Raw genomic sequence first — 12,110 nt, 5'->3', positions numbered from 1 at the left:
ATGGTGTTCCATAACCGCACAGTTGCCAGTTAAAGTAGCACAGTGCCGAAAAGCAACAAATGCTCTGCTTATTAGGGGGTAAAACCTTCCAGAGGTCAAGTTGTTAAAATCCATGCTTTTTTTGTTGGTTTTTTAGGATAAGTGTATAGGGTACACATACCTCCCAACTTTTTGAGATGGGAACGAGGGACACCTATTAGCAAAAGTATGTAGGCATAAAACACACTGCCAAGCCCCCCTTAAAGGAGAATTATACATAAAAATGGTTAGTTAAACCCACAAGTGCTTTTTTTAACCACTACTATTCCTTTATATTGGCTTTTGAAATGTACAAATGCAGCAATTTAGAAATTTGAAGAAAGGTTTAGCACTGGGAAACACTTTTTGAAAGATAAAACATGCATTTTATATACAATTATATAGATCAGACCAAAATGAGGGACAAATGGGCAGGAAAGAGGGACAGAGGGACTTTTTTTCCAAATCAAGGACAGTCGCTCGAAATCAGGGACAGTTGGGAGCTATGGGTACAGGTCTGGTATGATTTTGCGGGGGACCGAGTTATTTTCTTTTTTTTTTTTTGACCCCAATGTTGTTGGTTGGTATGGTGCACCAACCAATGACTGTATGGCCACCAGTGTCCTAGCAACCAGTGACATCATTGATTGCTAGGAAGCAGGCTCCCGGCCTGCATAGTTTCCTTGGTTGCTAGGACACAGGTGACCACCAGTATCCTGGCAACCAATGACATTGTGTGGTCACTTGTGTTCTAGTAATCAAAGACATTTGCAGCCCACACAGCGGGAAATTGTCACTGGTAAAGTTCATTGTGAACCCTGCATCATAGCGAACTTGAGCCTCAACCTTGATCCTCAGTAGGAACATTTCTCCTAACAAGATGATGTGCCACCATAAAATGAAGTGAGGGAAATCCCTGCAAGAGGAAAATGTAGAGTAGGTGTTGTATGGTGGTCATCATGTCCTCCATGTTCCCCTCCTTGTTGGGCGCCAAGCAAGGGTCACATGAAAGGCTCCCCCAGGTGGGTTCTTCTGGGCTACGCTAGGCACTTTGTACAGGGTCACTGCCTTAATCATGGGTCACTTTTACTTGAACAAACGACTGAGCGCTAATAAACTCTCTCGATGTTAATGTACATCACCACAGTCACTTAGCAATTAGGAGGGACATGCAGACTCCTTGCCCTCTCCACCTGTCCAGCTTATCACTGCCACCTCACTCCCAATAATGGTATGGAGCCCTGCCATGCACTTTTCACTGATTCCATGGCTGCACTTCACTTAAAGCGGCGTTTCACCCAAAAGTGGAACATCCACTTTAAGGACTCCTAACCCCCTAACATGCCACATTTGGAATGTAATTTTTTTGGGGGGGAGTGGGTACCTAGCTTTGACAGTTACCCAGCTCCCACTTCTGCTCCGGTCGCCTAGGTAACTCGAGTGAAAGTTCTCTCCCTCCCTGCAATGTTCTGGGACATGTCTTAGGACCATTGAGAACGCACAGAGTGACTCGTGCATGTGCAGTGTGTACCCAGCTGTGAAGCCGCAAGCTGTCACAGCTGGGTGCCTACACTTGTGATGCCGGCGCTGGAGAGTACCGAGGGAGAGAACCAAAGGTTCGGTTGGCTGCATCGCTGGATCGCGGGACAGGTGAGTGTGTGTTTATTAAAAGTCAGCAGCTAAACTTTTTGTAGCTGCTGACTCTTAATAAACACAAAACCGAGTGGAACTCAGCTTTAACTCTTCCTCTTCCATGCTGTGTACAGGTTGGGCACCTTCTGCGGTGCTGATCTGCTTCTGTTGCTATGGGAGACAGACCTGCTCACGGAGAGAGGACCGACAACAACTCCTGCAAGAAGCTATCCCACCTGTCACATGTACACGCTTATGACAGGCTGCTAGACTCTAGAGAGACCTTTGTTACCCTACCCTTGGTAACCACTTTCTTCACACTGTATTACCCTTGTACTGTCATCTTCACACCCCACTGTGCATAGTGATCCGAGCTGTAGACTTTATGTGCCAGTTACTTGCATGTCAGTAACTTCAGACCAGGCAAAGGCAATATTTCAAACGCTTTACTGAAGAATAACTTAACATAGTTCAACATAATGTAGCACCCTCTAGTAGTGTGCTAGAGAGGATAGTTAAATTTAAGCAGGCCTGGCTGGTAGCTAGGCATGTTTGTTTTCATTCTGGGCTGGGAGTGGCTCAGGGCAGGGCTGGGTGACTAGGTGTCATTAGGACCTCCCATTTTTTCCAGAATCTGCTGGTGCTTTCTGGGAAGAGAGGTGGAGGGGAGGTGGAGCCATCTGAAGTGTTTGAGGAGCCCAGACCAGTCCCCAATCTAGATTGGTAGGGGGTAGGCCTCCTTAAATACCCAGGGTCAGCCCAGCTGTGGGAGTTGTTGGGAGGAAGAGCTGGAGTGAGAGAGTGCGGATGCTCGAATGCCGTCGGGACCTTTGAGGGAGCTCCACAGTCTGGGGGGGGGGGTGACTTTGAGCCTGGGCTCGGATGCAGTTAGGGCCACTTTCAGGAACACATGAAGAGGTCTTGGACCGGAGGCATAAGAGAGAGCAAGGAGAGGACAGCAGGAGAGAGCACTGCTAAGAGACTCCAGGGAGGACAACTGGTCGCAGCCAGGAGGGCTGGTGAGTGATGCACAGTCGGGAGGACTGGGGAGGACCGCCTGAGAGGACTGGGAGCTTGCAGTCCTGAGATGGGTGCAGAGCCAGAAGAGTGGACTGTGGTGGAAGGGACAGTGGAAAGAGGCAGCTGCAGCCCAGGAGGGCTGGCATGGCTTGAAGAGGGCGAACTGGGATCAGTAGCCATAGTTAGGGGGCAGCTAACACAGGTCCTTTTCTGCTACACCATTGGGGCCCATGGTCCCAGCCTGCAAAGGGCATTTGCTGAGGCCTGGCTGAGTCAGTGTCAGACCTAACCAACAAATAGTGCTCGCTGCTCCTGGGGAACCAAGTAATGTGGTGGAGTAACAGTCTGCAGCAAGGGATGTGCTTGTCGAGTGAGGTGTAACGAGCTACAAGCAAGTTTGTGCAGGAGGAAACTGAAGGAGTATGTACAGGGAGTGTACAGAGTTGTCCCAAAACCAATTGCTGTTTCTATTTATCCACACTGGGCATGCCTTTATACCCTCCTCACTCTTCTCTTACATACCGCCATTGGCGTGCGCGAGGGGGTGGGTGCCGGGTGTGCCTGGGCACACCCTATTTACCCAATGCACTAGCGCCATCCAGTGTACAGAAGTGTGCAGGACAAATGGGACCTGAGGAAAGAGGGATCCACTGTGCCCTGTCATGCACTACACACCTAGAGTAATCCATATCTGCAGCACTGGATCCGCTTCATCATCTCCCTTGCCAGCCGGGAGTGGGAAGGTTACACTGTGCAAACTGATCCAATCGACAGTGCCCAGTACAGTATGTACAAACAGAATGGAGGAGGCTGAATCTTCTCCGAATACCATCCTATCCCAGCTGTCTCTGCCCCACCCAACACTCCACCCCCTGACTTGCACACACTGCTATGAAAGGGCTTTTGATGAAGGTGGCAGATTTAATTGTAGAGGACACAGCAGCTGTAGATCCTGACTGCCTGAGCCTAGGGGGGACCATCCTGGGGCCATAATTGTGAGTAGCAAGTATATTGAACACCCCCCTTCTCTCTCTCCCCTCTCTCTCACCCCTCCCTCTTTCTCACTTATCCGCCCCTTTCACCCTCTCTCTCACCCCCCTCTATCTCCCTTCCTTCTCTCTCACCCCCCTCTCTCTCACCCCTCCCCCTCTCTCTGACCCCCCTCTCTCTCTCACCCCCCTCTCTCTCACCCCTCCCTCTCTCTCTCACCCCCCTCTCTCACCCCCCTCTCTCTCACCCCTCCCTCTCTCTCTCACCCCCCTGGCCCCGTCTTTCTCTCTTATCCTCCCCTCTCACCCTCTCTCTCACCCTCCCTCACCCCTCCCTCTCACCCCCCTAGCCCCCTCTTTCTATTTTATCCTCCCCTCTCACCCTCCCTCTCACCCCCCCCTCACCCCCTGGCCCCCTCTTTCTCTCTTATCCTCCCCTCTCACCCACTCTCTCACACCCCCTCTTTCTCCCACCCCCACCCAAAGAAACCTCAATTTGTAGGAAAAAAAAGGATATACATTTTATTTGGGTACAGTGTTGCATAACAGTGCAATTGTCAGTTAAAGTAACTCAGTGCTGTATCACAAAAAATGGCGAATAGGGTGAATATTCCCGAGGTCAAGTGGTTAACATGGATTCCAATGGTTCTAGTTATATAGTCATATAGTTACATAGTAGGTGAGGTTGAAAATAGACACAAATCCATCAAGTCCAACCTATGTGTGTGATTATATGTCAGTCTTACATTGTATATCCCTGTATGTTTTGGTCGTTCAGGTGCTTATCTAATAGGTTTTTGAAACTATCGGTGCTCCCCGCTGAGATCACCGCCTGTGGAAGGGAATTCCACATCCTTACCGCTCTTACAGTAAAGAACCCTCTACGTTGCCAACCGGGCCATAGCCTAAAGAGGGCTACAGCACGGTCGGCTTATTCTGGGTGCACGTCCGTGGGACATCATTCAAGAATGTTGCTCCCGCCCGCCCCCCTGGAGCGCGCACCCAGGAACATCATTGACATCGGGATCACAGTAAATAGCGTTGATCGCGGCCGTTTACCACGTGATCGTTCCGTCACGGAGCGATCACTTGTAAACAAACCGGCGTCATGTCATGACGCCGGTTCCTCCCTCCCCTCTCTATACCGATTTGTACAGTGCAAGGGGAGAGGGGGAGAGATTGCAGCAACGCTGTAGGCTGGATGTTTAGTGCCCACAGCGCTGCTCAGTGTCAATACTCTGCCAATACTCTGCAACACTGTGCAATACTCTGCAACCCTGTGCAATACTGTGCAATACTCTGAAACATTGTGCAATACTCTGCAACACTGTGCAATACTCTGCCAATACTATGCAATACTCTGCAATACTCTGCAACACTGTGCAATACTCTGCCAATACTCTGCAACACTGTGCAATACTCTGAAACATTGTGCAATACTCTGCAACACTGTGCAATACTCTGCCAATACTATGCAATACTCTGCAATACTCTGCCAATACTCGCCTATACTCTACCAATACTCGCCAATACTCTGCCAATACTCTGCCAATACTCTGCCAATACTCTGCAACACTGTGCAATACTCTGCCAATACTATGCAATACTCTGCAATACTCTGCCAATACTCGCCAATACTCTGCCAGTACTTGCCAATACTCTGCAATACATTTTAACAGAAACAAAGAATTTTTTTTTTTTATCGAACTTTCAGTCTTTTTTTGATTTATAGCGCAAAAAATAAAAAACCCAGCGGTGATTAAATAACACCAAAGGAAAGCTCTATTTGTGTGAAAAAAAGGACAAAAATTTCATATGGGTACAGTGTTGCATGACTGAGTAATTGTCATTCAAAGTGTGAGAGCACCGAAAGATGAAAATTGGTCTGGTTAGGAAGGGGGTTTAAGTGCCCAGTGGTCAAGTGGTTAAGGTTAAACCTCTTTTCTTCTAATTTTATTGAGTGGCCACATGTCTTGTTAAACTCCCTTCTGCAAAAAAGTTTTATCCCTATTGTGGGGTCACCAGTATGGTATTTGTATATTGAAATCATATCCCCTCTCAAGTGTCTCTTCTCCAGAGAGAATAAGTTCAGTGCTCCCAACCTTTCCTCATAACTAAGATCCTCCAGACCCTTTATTAGCTTTGTTGCCCTTCTTTGTACTCTCTCTCCATTTCCAGTACATCCTTCCTGAGGACTGGTGCCCAGAACTGGACAGCATACTCCAGGTGCGGCCGAACCAGAGTCTTGTAGAGCGGGAGAATTATCGTTTTATCTCTGGAGTTGATCCCCTTTTTAATGCATGCCAATATTCTGTTTGCTTTGTTAGCAGCAGCTTGGCATTGCATGTCATTGCTGAGCCGATCATCTACTAGGACCCCCAGGTTCTTTTCCATCACTTTTTGCACACAGAAGAAAGGACTGTATTGTCGTTTTGCACTAACTTATTTGCACTCTGCACTGAGAGACTGTTTGCTGGTTTTTGCACAGTTCATTTTGCAATTTGCACATTTATATTTGCACTCATCGTATTTACAAAAGACATATTCTAGTGTTTCAACATCATTTATTTTGCACTTTGCATTTTGAAATCAATCACTTTACAACCCACTGTGGATATTGTTTACATGATTGATCTATTTTTGTTCATTTATTTATTCGTTTGCAGTACACTTTTCTTTTTTCTACAGACGAATTATTGTTGTGTTTTCACTTTATCTATTTTGCACTTTGCTACCAGTCACTGTACCACACACTGCGGTTATTATTTACACTGTTGATTTATTTGTACTGCTACCTTTAGCAGTATTCTTTCTCTGATTACTTGGTTCTCTTTTAAACAGCGCAGCACCAACCTCCATTTGTTTTAATATTCGTACGGGTATGGTTTGACCCTTATTCGGTGCTTGCAGCAGTTTTTTATATACCTTTTTTTATATACCTTTCATTTCGAACATAGTAGCGCAGGAATATATATATACACTCTTTTCCACCACTTGTTCACACCAGTGCAGTGCATTTCAGCGCACTAAACAAAAGTAGAACATGTTGCATTTTTTTCATGCATCTGAAATGCAGCAAAACGCATCACAAATGCACCAGAATGCATCAAAAAGGCACTGGAACGCACTTACAGGCAGTCCCCGAGTTACGAACGGGTTGGGGACTGCCTGTTTGCTCTTAAGTCGGATTTGTTCGTAAGTCGGAAACGCATGCGCAGAATGGCGGAGACGTCGCTTTCCGATGTTTCTGACGTTGTTTTCCAATGTTTTCCGATGTTTTTCGATGTGCCCGCCGATACTGCCTCCCATTCGTAAGTAGGAGTTGTTCCCAAGTCGAAGGTTCGTAACTCGGGGACCTCCTGTATCCCTAATTATAATGCAGAAAAAAGAAAGCAAAACATGCCCCGAAACACATCAAAATGCATATAAAAATGCATGTAAATGTGCATACAGACACACATCTAGAATGCAGAACATGTGATGTGAACCAGCCCTAAATGCCATATCTGTGTTTACAGTGCGTTTACCACATGCTTTTGGCGAGTTTGTATAGAAGTGAATGGAGGTGGTTGCAAAGTGGCAACGCCTGCTGAACTCTGCAGTGGGTACATCTTCATCTGCTCCTTATTTTAACCATTTTGTGTGCCGTTGATCGGTGGTTGGGAAGCGCTAGAAACGTAAGCATCTATTTTCAACACCCGTGGGAAAGAGCCCCCAGGGGTCTCAAACTGGTGGGCCTCCAGCTGTAGCGAAACTACAAGTCCCACGAGGCATTTCAAGACTGACGGTTACAAGCATGACTCCCGCAGGCAGAGGCATGATGGGACTTGTAGTTTCGCAACAGCTGGAGGGCCGCCAGTTTGAGACCCCTGAAGGAGAGAAATCGACACTTGCATGACTTTTCTCTCACACCTAACTCCGCATAAAAGGTGTTCATCCCTATAAGTAGCAACATCATCCCTTCCCTCTTTACTGACTGTCATTGAGAAAAGTTTAGTGACTGGTACTACATTGCACACCTGAGCTAGAGAAGGACTGAGTTTTATAGCCTGTAGGAAAATCTGCATTCTTCTGGGGGTTGGGGGTGGATATGAGAGAGCTTTCTTTCCTGCCCAGCTGTTTACAGGCATTCATTCTCGTCTGCAGCAACAGGGAGAGGTGGATCAGTTCTCGCTCACTTTGGTGTCGCAGGCCTCCGCAGCCGTCTCCGACATCCGAACATGGCTCAGCGTGACCCGTAAAAGTACCGAGAGATCTGAAGTTTGTGATCCTAGGACCTTCCAGGTATGTAGAACCTGATAAAAAAATGTTTGTAATGCAGAAATGTGAAAGGAAATTGGAAGGGTTCACGTTCCAGTTTGTATTTAAACTCGCCTTGCAAAGGTGAAATGATCTGATGGCTTAGAAAATCTCACAGTTTATTGGGATGGCCAAATTATGCAGCCAGTTCAGAAACCAATTCGATGACTTTAGTGGGCCGGGTCTTGAATGTGCTTTCCATGTATGCTTCTTTTTTATGTGATTTATATAGTTATAAACTTTGATCTTCCATATTTTTGTTTTAATAAATGTAAAGATTTGTAGAAAATGAACTGTATTTCTGTCCAAAACTAGTTTTTTTGGGGGGGTTTTGGGTAGAATGGAAAAAAGTTTAAGATGTACATAAACTCATTTACCACTTATACCTTCAGGAAAGCCTAAAATAAGGCTTGCTTGTAGGTTTTGTGACTATCTCTTAATCTTGTACAGTTTGGAAAATATTCAGAGTGCATGCAGCCGGTGACGTTACTGAAAGTCTGACATACCGTGCTGGACCTTCGGGGCCTGTGGTATAAATGGAGACTCCCACACACATGTGCGGAAGTGACCTCATCGTGCCCTCACCCACTCATGTAGCTGGAGGCCACGTACCCAGAAGGAAGATCAGGTGAAGAAGGTTTGTTTCAAGGAACACTATATTACCAAATGTATTGGGACACCTGCCTTTACACGCACATGAATTTTAATGGCATCCCAGTCTTAGTCCGTAGGGTTCAACATTGAGTTGGCCCTCCATTTACTATAACAACTTCAACTCTTCTGGAAGGCTGCCCACAAGGTTTAGGAGTGTGTCTATGGGAACGTTTGACCATTCTTCCAGAAGCGCATTTGTGAGGTCAGGCACTGATGTGGACGAGAAGGCCTGGCTCGCAGTCTCCGCTCTAATTCATCCCAAAGGTGTTCTGTCGGGTTGAGGTCAGGAATCTGTGCAGGCCAGTCAAGTTCCTCCACCCCAAACTCGCTCATCCATGTTTTTATGGGTCTTGATGTGTGCACTGGTGAGCAGTCATGTTGGAACAGGAAGGGGCCATCCCCAAACTCTTCCCACAACGTTGGGAGTATGAAATTGTCTAAAATGTCTTGGCATGTTGATGCCTAAAGAGTTCCCTTCACTGGAACTAAGAGGCCAAGCCCAACCCCTGAAAAACAACCCCACGCTATAATACCCCCCACCACCAAATGATTTGGACCAGTGCACAAAGCAAGGTCCATAAAGACATGGATGAGCGAGTTTGAGGTGGAGGAATGGACTGGTCTGACCTCAACCCGATAGAACACCTTTGGGATGAATTCGAGCGAAGACTGCGAGCCAGGCCTTCACGTCCACATCAGTGCCTGTCCTCATAAATGCGCTTCTGGAAGAATGATCAAACATTCCCATAGACACACTCCTAAACCTTGTGGACAGCCTTCCCAGAAGAGTTGAAGCTGTTATAGCTGCAAAGGTTGGGCCAACTCCATATTGAACCCTACGGACTTATGCCCTGTACACACGGTCGAATTTTCCGATGGAAAATGTGTGATAGGACCTTGTTGTCGGAAATTCCGACCATGTGTGGGCTCCATCACACATTTTCCATCGGATTTTCCGACACACAAAGTTGGAGAGCAGGAGATAAAATTTTCCGACAACAAAATCCGTTGTCGGAAATTCCGATCGTGTGTACACAAATCCGACGGACAAAGTGCCACGCATGCTCAGAATAAATAAAGAGATGAAAGCTATTGGCTACTGCCCCGTTTATAGTCCCGACGTACGTGTTTTACGTCACCGCGTTTAGAAGGATTGGATTTTCCAACAACTTTGTGTGACCGTGTGTATGCAAGACAAGTTTGAGCCAACATCCGTCAAATCCTAGGATTTTGTTGTCGGAATGTCCGAACAAAGTCCGACCGTGTGTGCGGGGCATAAGACTGGGATGCCATTAAAGTTCATGTGCGTGTAAAGGCAGACGCCCCAATACTTTTGGTAATATAGTGTAAGTTTCTCACAATGACCTAAAATACGATGCATACTAGCACATTATGACATCTCCTTGCAGGGTTTTTTTTTTCCCTCTTCAACTGCGGTTTAGTACTACTTTAAGGTCCAGCCATAGGGACCAGCTGAATTTCAATGCATGTTTGGCCACTGCAGTTGAGCAAAAGTCGATCTATCGTTTAATTTCTGTTCTTCCGCCCTGTTGAACAAAAGCCACATGATCAGCAGCTGCAGCTAATGGCTGCAGTGCTGATCTGGATATTCTATAAAAAGTAGTAATAATAAAATTCAGCGCTGACTAGTAAATGGACACAACAAGATAAATGCAAGCAGGCACTAAGGTCAATTCAAAATATAAATACCTCAAAAGCATAAATAATATAAGAAGTGCTGCGCAAATAAAAAAGTCCTTAAATCAACATATGAAAAATGTAGTGACAGGATCAGAAGACAGGGACCACCAGTGACAATATGCACGCTGAGATCAATATCTGGATAGTGACTATTATCCCTCCACCGGGCATGGATGGCCCCTCACCTCAGATATTCGACCTGAAACAGGTCACACCGCTTAAAAACATAGATGGATCAATCTGTATGGTAGGTGATTCCTCCTTCACTTCCCAGCACTCAGTACAGTAACGAATGGTACATATAAAATAAAAGGCAAAACATAGTGCTCTCCGTAGCTAGTTTATTGAATAGTAGAATAGTAGAAAAGCAAGTAGATAAAACACTCACAGAGACCGGCACTCCGATCCGAGTGCCGGCTGACAGGCTTGTGATCGTGTCTAACGAATGACCGCGGGTGACGTCATGCGCTCCTTCCCCCGTACGCGTTACGTCCTATGGCGGGACTTCATCGGCGTGGGGCGGGATCTGGATATTCTGACAGTGGAGGAGTCCCACTGTCAGAATACAATAGTGCAGTAGGAAGGATTCCCCATCCACCTCGAATATGTGGATGAGGGAATCGGTTCGGATTTTTTCATTCAGCCTGCTCTTTTGACCTCATTAAAAAGAAAGGAAAAAAAAGTCTGAAATAAGAAAACGAATTCAGCCACTACAGTTGCAGTGTTTTACATTTTTCTTTTTGGGTTTAGATTTTTATACGCTTTAAGGGCTCAACTTACACTTGTGGTTGAGTAGTGATAAAAACAGGTGGTTGAGCCACATTTTTACTATTCCCCTCCAACTGCCCCTTATAGTGGAAGAAAAGCCTAACTATAACTATTCTTAACCATTTCAATACCAGGCACTTAGACACCTCCTGCCCAAGCCAATTTTCAGCTTTCAGCGCCGTCACAATTTGAAGGACAATTGCGCGGTCATACAACACTGTACTCAAACAATTTTTTTATCATTTTATTCCCACAAATAGAGCTTTCTTTGGTCTTTTGGTGGTATTTGATCACCTCTGCGGTTTTTATTTTTTGCGCAACAAATAAAAAAAGACCGAAAATTTTGAAAAAAAACTAGTTTTTCTTTGTTTCTGTTAAAAATTTTTGTAAATAAGTACGTTTTCTTCTTTAATGATGGGCACTGATATGGCTGCACTGACGGGCACTGATACGGCGGCACTGATGGGCACCGGTGAGGTGGCACCAATGAGGTGGCACTGATGATGGGCACTGATAAGCGGCACTGATGGGCACTGATGGGCACTGATAGGTGTCACTGGTATGCGGCACTGATGGGCACTCATAGGTGGCACTGATGGGCACTCATAGGCGGCACTGATGGGCACTCGTAGGTGGCATTGATGGGTACTTATGGGTGGCACTGATGGGTACTTATGGGTGGCACTGATAGGTGGCACGGATGGGCACTGATAGGTGGGCACTGATGGGCATGGATGGGCACTGACAGGTGGCACCGATGGACACTGATGGGTGGCACTGATGACACTGATTGGTGGCACTGATGCTCCTAAGGTTGGCATTGCAGGGCATCTAGGCAATATTATGGTGCCAATCAGTGTCCATTTGTGGGCACTGATTGGCACAGATTGGGCACTGACTGGGCACATTGGGCACATGTGGATGGCCATGGGGTACATACCTGGCCATCCACATGTTGCCCCTTCCCTGGTGGTCCTAGTGGCGATCCCTGGTGGTCCAGTGTGGTGATCTGAGGGGGGGCTGTGCTGA

The 12,110-nt window shown here is 46.5% G+C and overlaps 1 protein-coding gene across 1 annotated transcript in view; it reads left to right on the top strand.

Moving 5' to 3' along the window:
- The first annotated feature begins 7,765 nt into the window (after positions 1 to 7,765).
- TOR4A (torsin family 4 member A) overlaps positions 7,766 to 12,110 on the top strand; it is a 75,758-nt gene continuing 71,413 nt past the window's right edge. Inside the window, exon 1 of the mRNA XM_073600051.1 lies at positions 7,766 to 7,943. The gene's annotated coding sequence lies outside the window, so the exon portion shown is untranslated. The remainder of the gene's footprint in view (positions 7,944 to 12,110) is intronic.

This window comes from Aquarana catesbeiana, linkage group LG09 (genome assembly GCF_042186555.1).
Source record: "Aquarana catesbeiana isolate 2022-GZ linkage group LG09, ASM4218655v1, whole genome shotgun sequence".
Classification (NCBI taxonomy): Eukaryota; Metazoa; Chordata; class Amphibia; order Anura; family Ranidae; genus Aquarana; species Aquarana catesbeiana.
Note: the sequence above shows the minus strand (reverse complement) of the source record. Positions and strands in the feature narration are given on the sequence as shown.